The 12,661-nt window shown below is 42.4% G+C and overlaps 1 protein-coding gene across 2 annotated transcripts in view; it reads right to left on the reverse strand.

The window, feature by feature from the left end:
* The window catches only part of DUSP5 (dual specificity phosphatase 5), a 142,350-nt gene that overhangs the window by 110,908 nt on the left and 18,781 nt on the right, over positions 1-12,661 (reverse strand). The window lies entirely within an intron of this gene.

Here is a 12,661-nt window from a genome sequence, read left to right on the forward strand (position 1 = left end):
ACAAAGAAGAGTCTGGGAGGAGTGGCTTGGCACACAGGACAGTCTGGGAGGAGTGGCTTGGCACACAGGAGAGTCTGGGTGGAGTGGCGTGGCACACAGGATAGTCTGAAAGAAGTGGCCTGGCACAAAGGAGAGTTTGGAAGGAATAGTGTGGCACAGAGCAGAGTTTGGAAAGAGTGGCCTGGCACAAAGGAGAGTCTGGAAGGAGTGGCTTGGCACACAGGAGAGTCTGTGAGGAGTGGCTTGGCACACAAGAGGGTCTGTGAGGAGTGGCTTGGCACACAAGAGGGTCTGAGAGTTGTGGCCTGGAACAAAAGAGGGATTAGGAAGAGTGGCCTGGTACAAGAGAGTGATTAGGGCTGAAACTCAAGTCAGATTAGAAGGAATGGGGCTCTTTAGCAAAGCCTGATTTAGTACCACACGGCTCAATCAATCGTGTGGCCTTTTAACTCCATCATTGTAGGTTTACAAGGGATGATGTGCAGTCGACGAGTGATGACTTAAATGCCTGAACAATAGATGTGATCAGCAAAGAAAGAAAGCAATGTAAGCGATCTCTCATTTGTTGGCTCAGTTCTGGCCACACATCCCTTTAACACACGCCAATTATGACCAGCGAATCTTCCTGACTGCCAATAATCAGCCTGTGTAAAAGGACCCATAGTCCCACTACAATCGCCATGCTTGCTTTTACCCTATGATGCTTTTAACAGGAGAACATATTCCAGGCTACCTATCCCATCGTACCATTGTCAAGGTTGGGCAGAGTGCTAAAAGGGGGTCTAAAGCCATACGTACTGGATGTGAGGACATGGACAGAGTATGATTAGAGATCACCCTCTACAGTTGGAAGTCCAGGAAAAAAATTGCATATGCCTGGAAATGGTCCGAATATGGTCACTTGGAGCCTGTATGACTTTGTTCAGCCCATCATCGGACCTGGTAAGGTTATGCCATGGTATACAGTTAGCACACTTTTTGCAGGTATACTGACGTATAAGCCAAATGTAAGCTACTTTATTAGTGAACGTAGCTTGTGTGTAAGAGCACAAAAACATGTAAAAAGTAACAAAAAGAACAGCTCCACTGGGTCCAGGTTTCATGTTCTGTGTGTGGGCATCGGGATAAGGCAATAACTCTATGCAGAAGTGATACATTGAGGTTTGGATGAGTAACTGGGGCTCTGCTGCAGTTGCTGTGTTTAGTCATTGCTGATGTAACTTTCACTCTCACGTCTCTACATGAATTTTTTATGCTTCGGATCTGATGCAGCAGAACAAGAGAGGCTATAGGGGGAAGTCCACGCGTTCCAGACTTTAGCCATGAATCTGATCTCTGAGGCAGGAAAACCCCAGTATTTGTCTCTGGAACTTATTAGCTCAGGATTCCCTGAATGTTGTCATTTGAGGTTCTCTTAGTCGCGTCATGACATGCTATATTCCCTGTATATATGATATACTTGTGATCTGGTGCCAGCTACAATAAAGTTTATAAGTCTATACAGCACAATGGCAGGAGGAAGCCTTGTCCTGAGAACACAATGTACCTTGTGGCTGCGTAGCAAGAGGCGCTAAACTGCACTTGTTCCTGGGAACGGAGGGCACAAGCATCTGTCTTACCTTGTCATAGACATAAGAATTTCATCAAGATGCACTGACAATTTTATAGTTATTCACTTGTCAGATGCTTTGATATTATTAGGGTTTTCTGGTGGTACTGTATATACCAGGGGTCCTCAACTTGTGGACCGTGGTCCAAATGCGGCCCGTGGAGACCAGCTGTCTGGACCCCTGCTGCAGCTCAGTATACCTGTATACTGATCTGTGCTCTGCACAGTAACTATGAGCGCTCGTAACAAGTGCTCATAGTTACCGTGCAGCAGCACTGACAGAGGGGGAGCCATTGACTCCCTCCCTGTCAGTCCCTCTTGTGGCCACAGAGGTCCCAAGAGGCTGCCCTCTGTCTCTGGTGTCGGCGCTCCATTGACGTCACTGTGCCAACACCAGAGACAGAGGGCAGCCTCTTGTGACCTCTGCGGCCACAAGAGGGACTGACAGGGAGGGAGCCAATGCCCGGACCCAGGAGAGTATAAGTTTTTTTTTAATGTTATATGCTATATGGGAAGGGGAGCACAGGGGGGGCTATATACTACTGGGGAGCACAAAGTGGGGGTCTATATACTACTGAGGAGCACAAAGCGGGGGTCTATATACTACTGGGGGAGCGCACAGGGAGGCTATATACTACTGGGGGAGAGCACAGGGGGGCTAAATACTACTGGGGGAGAGCAAAGCGGGGCGATATACTACTGCGGGCAGTCACCCCCTTTGTACCTAATTTCAAAGGGCTGGTGAGAGAAAAATAAGCATTAATTCTGTATGTAAATGTTCAACAACGTTTGTGAAAAGTAACAAAACACGTTTCCTACTGATGTTCAGCTCGGACCTTCACCTGACAATAGACCCCAGTAAGTGGACCTTCACTAAAAGTTGAGTACCCCTTGTATATACAGTCTCTCAAATATCAGTAATATTGAGTCAAAATATTCCAGTTCGGCAATGTTATCCGAACCCGAGAGCACTTGCTGTTTCATTAGCTGCAGAAGTTGGATGCTGCCCTAGGGCTGCCAGGAAAACATGGATACGGCCTATGGTTGTATCCATGTTTTCCAGGACAAGGGCGGCATCCAACTTCTCCAGCTGCGGGGAATCAGATGCCAAGTGATTGGTAACATTGCCGAATCTAAACATTTTTACAGATCTGCTCAACACTAATTATTCGGTGAAGTGACTAAGGGTCCTAATACACTGAGTGATTTTTAACGATTAACGACTAACGATAAACGATCAACGATAAACGAAACGAGATTGTTTATCGTTAACCTGAAATCGTTCACCATATTACACAGAATGATAATCGTTAGTTACAATCGTTACTATGATCGTTATTGCGATCGTTACTATGATCGTTTATTCCTTCTGATTTAAAAAAAAAAATGAACAATGTGCAATTACACTGAACGATTATTAAAAAACGCGGAACTTGAGCGAACGAACGTGGAATTACAGCGAACGATTAACGATAATTTTAGGTTCAGATCTAAATCAACGATCAACGACATACAAACGATTTTTCAATCGTTGCCTGCAATTACACAGTATTGCTTAAATTCGAACGATTTAACAATTTTTCGCACAATAATTGTCCCGTGTAATGGGGCCCTTACTGATAAAATGCTGCTCTAGTTTTGCTCCTGGTCAGCAGAATAGGCGAGGAGTCGGGAGTTGCATCATCTACGGCCTCCGACACTATCTGCCCATATACCGCAGGCTCTCACTACAGCATTACACATGAATCAGATCACATGAAGAAATCCCCTGACCGCAAGGGCCGGCATCACATGGATGACATGGTGTGCATGGTGCTTACATAAGACACAGCAATAAATGACTATGCTGCCATATGGGATCACACCAATAGCACAAAATACTATATCTAAGTGCACAAGCGCACTACAGCCCAGACACTCGCCTTCAGTAACCCTTGTAATGTGGTTATAGCGATTTGCTATTTTTAAAGAACGTGCACCATTTAGGAAAATTCAGCGTAAGTACACATGATGTATGACTGGGAAAGCAACTCAGCCAGTCCCTGGCCGTGGCGCTGTCCTGTCTCAGAAGTCCAGCGAATTTTTTTATTAAAGTATTGTATTGCCCCCTAAAAGTTATACAAATCACCAATATATACCTATTACGGGAAATGCACAAAAAGTGCTTTTTCCCTGCACTTACTACTGCATCAAGGCTTCACTTCCTGGATAACATGGTGATGTCACTTCCTGGATAACATGGTGATGTCACTTCCTGGATAACGTGGTGATGTCACTTCCTGGATAACATGGTGATGTCACTTCCTGGATAACATGGTGATGTCACTTCCTGGATAACATGGTGATGTCAGACGTGACTCCCAGAGCTGTGCGGGCTGTGGCTGCTGGAGAGGTTGATGGCAGAGGGATGCTCAGTGTCCCCCTGCCATCATCCTCTTCAGCAGCCACAGCCCACACAGCTCTAGGAGTTGTGTCATGACATCACCATGTTATTAAGGAAGTGACATCACCATGTTATCCAGGAAGTGACAGCACCATGTTATCCAGGAAGTAACATCACCATGTTATCCAGGAAGTGACATCACCATGTTATCCAGGAAGTGACATCACCATTTTATCCAGGAAGTGAAGCCTTGATGCAGTAGTAAGTACAGGGAAAGAATCACTTTATAAGCATTTCCCGTAATAACTGTATATTGGTGATTTGTGAAACTTTTGGGGGGCAAAACCATCCTTTAATAGAAATTTTCGCCGGACTTCTCCTTTAAGTAGGCCTATAAATCCTTGTTTATTGTCTGATAGCAATGGATGCAGACATCTGCTTACTGCAACAAAGTGCTGATATCACCAATTCCATAGATGGCTCGATATTGGATTCTTATTCTTATACATCTACTATGCTGTACTATAGTCCATCACATGACTACCCCGCCACACATTGTTACATCACCTCTCTATCACTACTATTCCATTGAAACAGAGATGACAATTTCCCACATTGAATATATGAATATTTTACTCTTAAAATAACAATGGGGGAAGCCTGGGAATGATTTTCTGAGTATTGTGTGAATTTACTGTGAAGCAGCTCTAAGGGGAAGATGGGCTGAGTGAGAACTATGTAACTACATCCTGCGGAGGGAAGGGGGGGGGGGGTGTTACTCTGCTGTGATTTCCATATAATAGCTCAATGTTCCCCAGAATTCCCAGTAAATCAGTGATACGTCCCCTCCCCCCTCATTTCTGGCAGTACAAGAAGGCGGTGGATGGCTGTCAGCTTCCTGTGCACTGATACAATATACTCTGTAATAACATTTAGATCCATCCTGGCTGATACTGTCTGTATCCATAATGTATGGGGATGAGTCACTGGAAGGAGCTGTGTGACCACTATCAATATGACGCCGGCAGATCGTCTGCTTTGATCCACTATTGGCCAATGTTTATTATGACTGACGGTTCATACGCTGATCTTACACGCCAGTTCGCTGAAGTAAATTGAGCCAAATTATAAAATGGTGCTTAATAAACGTGTCACGTTCTATCTCTCGCAAAATGAAATCTATAGATGGTCAGAGCAGACACAGATTTGTGCGCTGTTTAAAGGGATTATCAAGAAGTAGAAATAACACAGACATTTTTTTGCATAAACAGCAACACCCCTGTCCTCAGGGTGTGTGTGGTACTACAGATTCAATGGAACTGAGCTGCACATCCACAGCCAGACCGAGGACAAGAGTGGTGCTGTTTCTGAAAGAAATCAGCCATGTGTTTCTAAGCCTGGATAACGCCTTTAAAGGAGTAGTTCACCCCCCAAAAAAAATTCTTTGAAATCAACCGTTGCCAGAGATAAAAAATCTCCTGTCTTCCAGTACTTATCAGCTGCTATATGTCCTGCAGGAAGTGGCGTATTCTCTCCAGTCTGACACAGTGCTCTCTGCTGCCACCTCTGTCCATGTCAGGAACTGTCCAGAGCAGGAGAGGGTTTTCTATGGGGATTTGCTGCTGCTCTGGACAGTTCCTGACATGGACAGAGGTTACAGCAGAGAGCACTGTGTCAGACTGTAGAGAATACGCCTCTTCCTGCAGGACATACAGCAGATGATAAGTACTGGAAGACTCTTTTTTAAAATAGAAAACTATTACAAATCTCTGGCACTGTTTCCCTGAAAATGAGGCAGTGTCTTATATGAATTTTTACTCCCAAAGAGTAATGTCTCCCAAAGAGGGGATGTCTAACAAGTGTTGATTCTTCTTCATAGAAAAATTAAACAAGAATTGACAACATTTATTATATACTGTATAGTATGTGTCATGAGAAACCAGTATAACCATAAAAAAAACAATCACCTTCGCCTAATCTGAGCGGGATGCCTTATTTTCAGGGGGAGGATATATTTTAAGCTGTTCTGTAAATCCTGCAATATGCCTTATTTTTGGAGGATGTCTTATTTTTGGGGAAACATGGTAGTTGATTTGAAAGATTTTTTTTTTTTTGGTGACCAGATTATCGCCTAATTTCAAACCATTTAATAATTTTTTTTTGCACAATAATCACCCCATGTAAAAGGCCCTTAATCCTCTGTGTGTCTGTCTGACATGTCAAAAGTTGTGGCTAGATAATAAAATAGAAAGTAATAAGTATGTAGCACTTATATCTGTATGTGTGCGGTTTATATCATCATCAGGGCTGCAGCAGCTAAAAAATAAGGAGAATTCCCAGGAGTCAGCCCCTCACCCAGAATCCATGAGAACGAGGAACGAGGAAACCCATAACCTGCCGACACAGGAATCACTGGAACAAGTGTCGAAAGTCACAAGTGAGCGGCAGGAAGCGGCAGATAAGCTGGTTTCCTTTTACTTCCCACTCTCTATTTCCCAATTATTTTGGGTCCTTTAAAGAGAGATTTGAGAACAATGCAGGATATTGCCCCACGCAGGGTAAATATTTACTAGCTGGAGGTATCTGATGCCGGAAAAGAAGGCAGGGAACAGCCATCACCCCTCATGGATATACTACATCACCCCTCACACTATATACAGTGCATGGATATACTACATCACCCCTCACACTATATACAGTGCATGGATATACTACATCACCCCTCACACTATATATACAGTGCATGGATATACTACATCACCCCTCACACTATATATACAGTGCATGGATATACTACATCACCCCTCACACTATATATACAGTGCATAGATATACTACATCACCCCTCACACTATATACAGTGCATGGATATACTGCATCACCCCTCACACTATATACAGTGCATAGATATACTACATCACCCCTCACACTATATACAGTGCATGAATATACTACATCACCCCTCACACTATATACAGTGCATGGATATACTACATCACCCCTCACACTACATACAGTGCACATATATACTACATCACCCCTCACACTACATAGAGTGCATGGATATACTACATCACCCCTCACACTATATATACAGTGCATGGATATACTACATCACCCCTCACACTATATACAGTGCATGGATATACTACATCACCCCTCACACTATATACAGTGCATGGATATACTACATCACCCCTCACACTATATATACAGTGCATAGATATACTACATCACCCCTCACACTATATATACAGTGCATGGATATACTACATCACCCCTCACACTATATATACAGTGCATGGATATACTACATCACCCCTCACACTATATACAGTGCATGGATATACTACATCACCCCTCACACTATATATACAGTGCATAGATATACTACATCACCCCTCACACTATATACAGTGCATGGATATACTACATCACCCCTCACACTATATATACAGTGCATGGATATACTACATCACCCCTCACACTATATATACAGTGCATGGATATACTACATCACCCCTCACACTATATACAGTGCATGGATATACTACATCACCCCTCACACTATATATACAGTGCATAGATATACTACATCACCCCTCACACTATATACAGTGCATGGATATACTACATCACCCCTCACACTATATATACAGTGCATGGATATACTACATCACCCCTCACACTATATATACAGTGCATGGATATACTACATCACCCCTCACACTATATACAGTGCATGGATATACTACATCACCCCTCACACTACATACAGTGCACATATATACTACATCACCCCTCACACTACATAGAGTGCATGGATATACTACATCACCCCTCACACTATATATACAGTGCATGGATATACTACATCACCCCTCACACTACATACAGTGCACATATATACTACATCACCCCTCACACTACATAGAGTGCATGGATATACTACATCACCCCTCACACTATATATACAGTGCATGGATATACTACATCACCCCTCACACTATATACAGTGCATGGATATACTACATCACCCCTCACACTATATACAGTGCATGGATATACTACATCACCCCTCACACTATATATACAGTGCATAGATATACTACATCACCCCTCACACTATATATACAGTGCATGGATATACTACATCACCCCTCACACTATATACAGTGCATGAATATACTACATCACCCCTCACACTATATATACAGTGCATGGATATACTACATCACCCCTCACACTATATATACAGTGCATGGATATACTACATCACCCCTCACACTATATACAGTGCATGAATATACTACATCACCCCTCACACTATATATACAGTGCATGGATATACTACATCACCCCTCACACTATATATACAGTGCATGAATATACTACATCACCCCTCACACTATATACAGTGCATGGATATACTACATCACCCCTCACACTACATACAGTGCATGGATATACAAAAAGAGGACGTCATCATATGGCATCAATACTCACTGGGTCCTGATCACTTCTGCACATCAGATTAACCACAGATTTCACCTCTGATCTATTGGCATGGATAAAATCCATTGTGGAAATCTGTAACAGAATGAGCATGTAGTGGATAGGAAAATGTGCAGTATACAGGAGATGTCTGCAGTATATAGGAGATGTCTGCTGTATACTATATAGGGGATGTCTGCAGTATATAGGAGATGTCTGCTGTATACTATATAGGGGATGTCTGCAGTATATAGGGGATGTCTGCAGTATACTATATAGGAGATGTTTGCAGTATATAGGGGATGTCTGAAGTATATAGGAGATGTCTGCAGTATACTATATAGGAGATGTTTGCAGTATATAGGAGATGTCTGCAGTATATAGGAGATGTCTGCAGTATACTATTTAGGGGATGTCTGCAGTATATAGGAGATGTCTGCATTATATTGGCGATGTCTGCAGTATACTGTATAGGAGATGTCTGCAGTATATAGGAGATGTCTGCAGTATACTATATAGGGGATGTCTGCAGTATATAGGAGATGTCTGCAGTATACTATATAGGAGATGTCTGCAGTATATTTGAGATGTCTGCTGTATATTGGAGATATCTGCAGTATACTATATAGGGGGTGTCGGTAGTATATAGAATATGTCTGCAGTATATAGGAGATGTCTGCAGTATACTATATAGGGGATGTCTGAAGTATATAGGAGATGTCTGCTGTATACTATATAGGGGATGTCTGCAGTATATAGGAGATGTCTGCAGTATACTATATAGGGGGTGTCTGTAGTATATAGGAGATGTCTGCAGTATATAGGAGATGTCTGCTGTATACTATATAGGGGGTGTCTGCAGTATATAGGAGATGTCTGCTGTATACTATATAGGGGATGTCTGCAGTATATAGGAGATGTCTGCTGTATACTATATAGGAGATGTCTGCTGTATACTATATAGGGGATGTCTGCAGTATATAGGAGATGTCTGCAGTATACTATATAGGGGGTGTCTGTAGTATATAGGAGATGTCTGCAGTATATAGGAGATGTCTGCTGTATACTATATAGGGGGTGTCTGCAGTATATAGGAGATGTCTGCTGTATACTATATAGGGGATGTCTGCAGTATATAGGAGATGTCTGCTGTATACTATATAGGAGATGTCTGCAGTATATAGGGGATGTCTTCAGTATATAGGTGATGTCTGCAGTATACTATATAAGAGATGTCTGCAGTATACTATATGGGGGATGTCTGCAGTATACTATATAAGAGATGTTTGCAGTATATAGGAGATGTCTGCAGTGTATAGAAGATTTCTGCAGTATACTATATAGGGGATGTCTGCAGTATACTATATAGGAGATGTTTGCAGTATATAGGAGATGTCTGCAGTGTATAGAAGATGTCTGCAGTATACTATATAGGGGATGTCTGCAGTATACTATATAGGAGATGTTTGCAGTATATAGGAGATGTCTGCAGTGTATAGAAGATGTCTGCAGTATACTATATAGGGGATGTCTGCAGTATTCTATATAGGAGACGTCTGCAGTATATAGGTGATGTCTGCAGTTTACTTTTTTGGGAGATGTCTGCAGTGTATAGGAGATGTCTGTAGTATATATGAGATGTCAGCAATATATATTTGATGTATGCAGTATATAGGTGATGTCTGCAGTATACACTGTGCATCATTCCATCCACCAGGCAGATAACAGTAGTGCAATGCTGCATTTATTACAATATGCGTGTATTTCCTGTGTTAATGAGAACAGCCTCATTGTATATTACTGACATATTGCAGCTTTAGGCTGGGTTCACACTACGTATATTTCAGTCAGTATTGTGGTCCTCATATTGCAACCAAAACCAGGAGTGGATTAAAAACACAGAAAGGATCTGTTCACACAATGTTGAAATTGAGTGGATGGCCGCCATATAACAGTAGATAACTGCCATTATTTCAATACAACAGCCGTTGTTTGAAAATAACAGCAAATATTTGCCATTATATGACGGCCATCCACTCAATTACAACATTGTGTGAACAGAGCCTTTCTGTGTTTTCAATCCACTCCTGGTTTTGGTTTTAATATGAGGACCACAATACTGACTGAAATATACGTAGTGTGAACCCAACCTAAAGAGGATGTACCACCAGGTACATCTTCTTTAATCTGAACAGATGGATGGAATGGCGCCGTCACGGGGAAGCCGGTGCCGTGGTCCGTTTTTCGGACGGCGGCCCGGTTCCCGTGCACGGCGCTGTTCTGTGCACCGGAACCGGCCGGTGCTCAAGTACTGGAGGTAGGCCGGCCCGTCCCCAGTGGGAGGGAATTCCCTCCCCTGTATGACGCGGCTCCATTAGAATGAATGGAGCCGCGTCATAGAGGGGAGGGAATTCCCTCCCACTGGGGGCGACTCGGCCGGCCTCCAGTACTTGAGCACCGGCTGGTTCCGGTGCATAGAACATCGCCGTACAAGGGAACAGGGCCGCGGACCGCGGACCGCGGCACCGGCTTCCCTGTGACAGCGCCGTTCGATCCTTCGGTTCAGATTAAAGAGGATGTACCTGGTGGTACATCCTCTTTAAGGCCAGGTTCACACAGCATATAACAGCGTGTCACAGAACGGCTGGTGTCAGTGACGTTTATCCCAGCCGATACTGCAGAACCGAACGGATAAACTTCAATTCTATTGGATTAGGATGCTCCTATTTACAAATCTCCAGTCTTCCAATACTTACAGCTGCTGTTTGTACTGCAGTAAATGGTGTATTCTTTCCAGTCTGACACAGTGCTCTCTGCTGCCACCTCTGTCCATGTCAGAAACTGTCCAGAGCAGGAGAGGTTTTCTATGGGGATTTGCTGCTGCTCTGGACAGTTCCTGACATGGACCATGGACTGGAAAGAATGCACCATTTCCTGCCAGACATACAGCAGCTGATAAGCACTGGAAGAATGGACATTTTTAAATAGAATTAAATTACAAATCTATACAATCTATATAAATCTATATCTTTCTGATACCAGTTGATTTGAGAGGGGAAAACAATCGCCAAAGTACCCCTTTAAAATAAATGATTTACATGTAAAGTAAATCCTGGCGAAAATCTGCACCACTCAAAGCCGCTTTGTTGTCTCAGATTTTTTCCGATGCGTCCCTCAATAAAACCAGCAAAAAAAGTGCAAAAGAGCATGAGAAATTGTGTTTTACTGTATTACGTAAAAATGCTGCATCTATTCACTTTGCACAGCAACAAAGGGTGATTTTTTTTCTGCATGTAGGTACATGTTGTCAGATAGGTTATCCGTGGGCTCCGAGGGGGGTCATGTAAAAAAAAAAAAAGGGACTCCAGAGAAGCTATCTGGATCTGTCATGTGAAAACCATGACCCTATACTGACTAACTAGAAAACAAGATCTTACATTACACAACTACATATCTATTCTGTTGTCTTTTCCCCCTTGGGCAACATTTCTCTTACACTGTAAATCATTTCACCCGTCATATAGTTCAACCACAGCGGCGATATACGACTATAATTACTGTGATCAACAATGCATTCCGCGTCATGTATAACATCTATCACAATTACATTACATTTTAGTTTGGTGTTAATTGTTAATATGAGTATTATGCTATGTCATTACTATATGTACCTAAGTCACTATCCAAGTCAAGTGTATTCAGGTCCTCTTTTGTTTGAAATGAAAAGTTATTATAACGTATTAGTAATAGGTCATCATTGTCTGATTCACTGTTTCCCCCTTTGCAACATCTATCTGTATTACTTAGCATAAAACTGCTTCATACATACAAGAATATAACTACAAGGCTGGGTTCACACTACGTATATTTCAGTCAGTATTGTGGTCCTCATATTGCAACCAAAACCAGGAGTGGATTAAAAACACAGAAAGGATCTGTTCAAACAATGTTGAAATTGAGTGGATGGCCGCCATATAATGGCAAATATTTGATGTTATTTTAAAACAACGGCTGTTATATTGAAATAATGGCCGTTATTTACTGTTATATGGCGGCCATCCACTCAATTTCAACATTGTGTGAACAGATCCTTTCTGTGATTTCAATCCACTCCTGGTTTTGGTTGCAATATGAGGACCACAATACTGACTAAAATATACGTAGTGTGAATCCAG

Source organism: Dendropsophus ebraccatus, chromosome 8 (genome assembly GCF_027789765.1).
Source record: "Dendropsophus ebraccatus isolate aDenEbr1 chromosome 8, aDenEbr1.pat, whole genome shotgun sequence".
NCBI classification, from domain to species: Eukaryota; Metazoa; Chordata; class Amphibia; order Anura; family Hylidae; genus Dendropsophus; species Dendropsophus ebraccatus.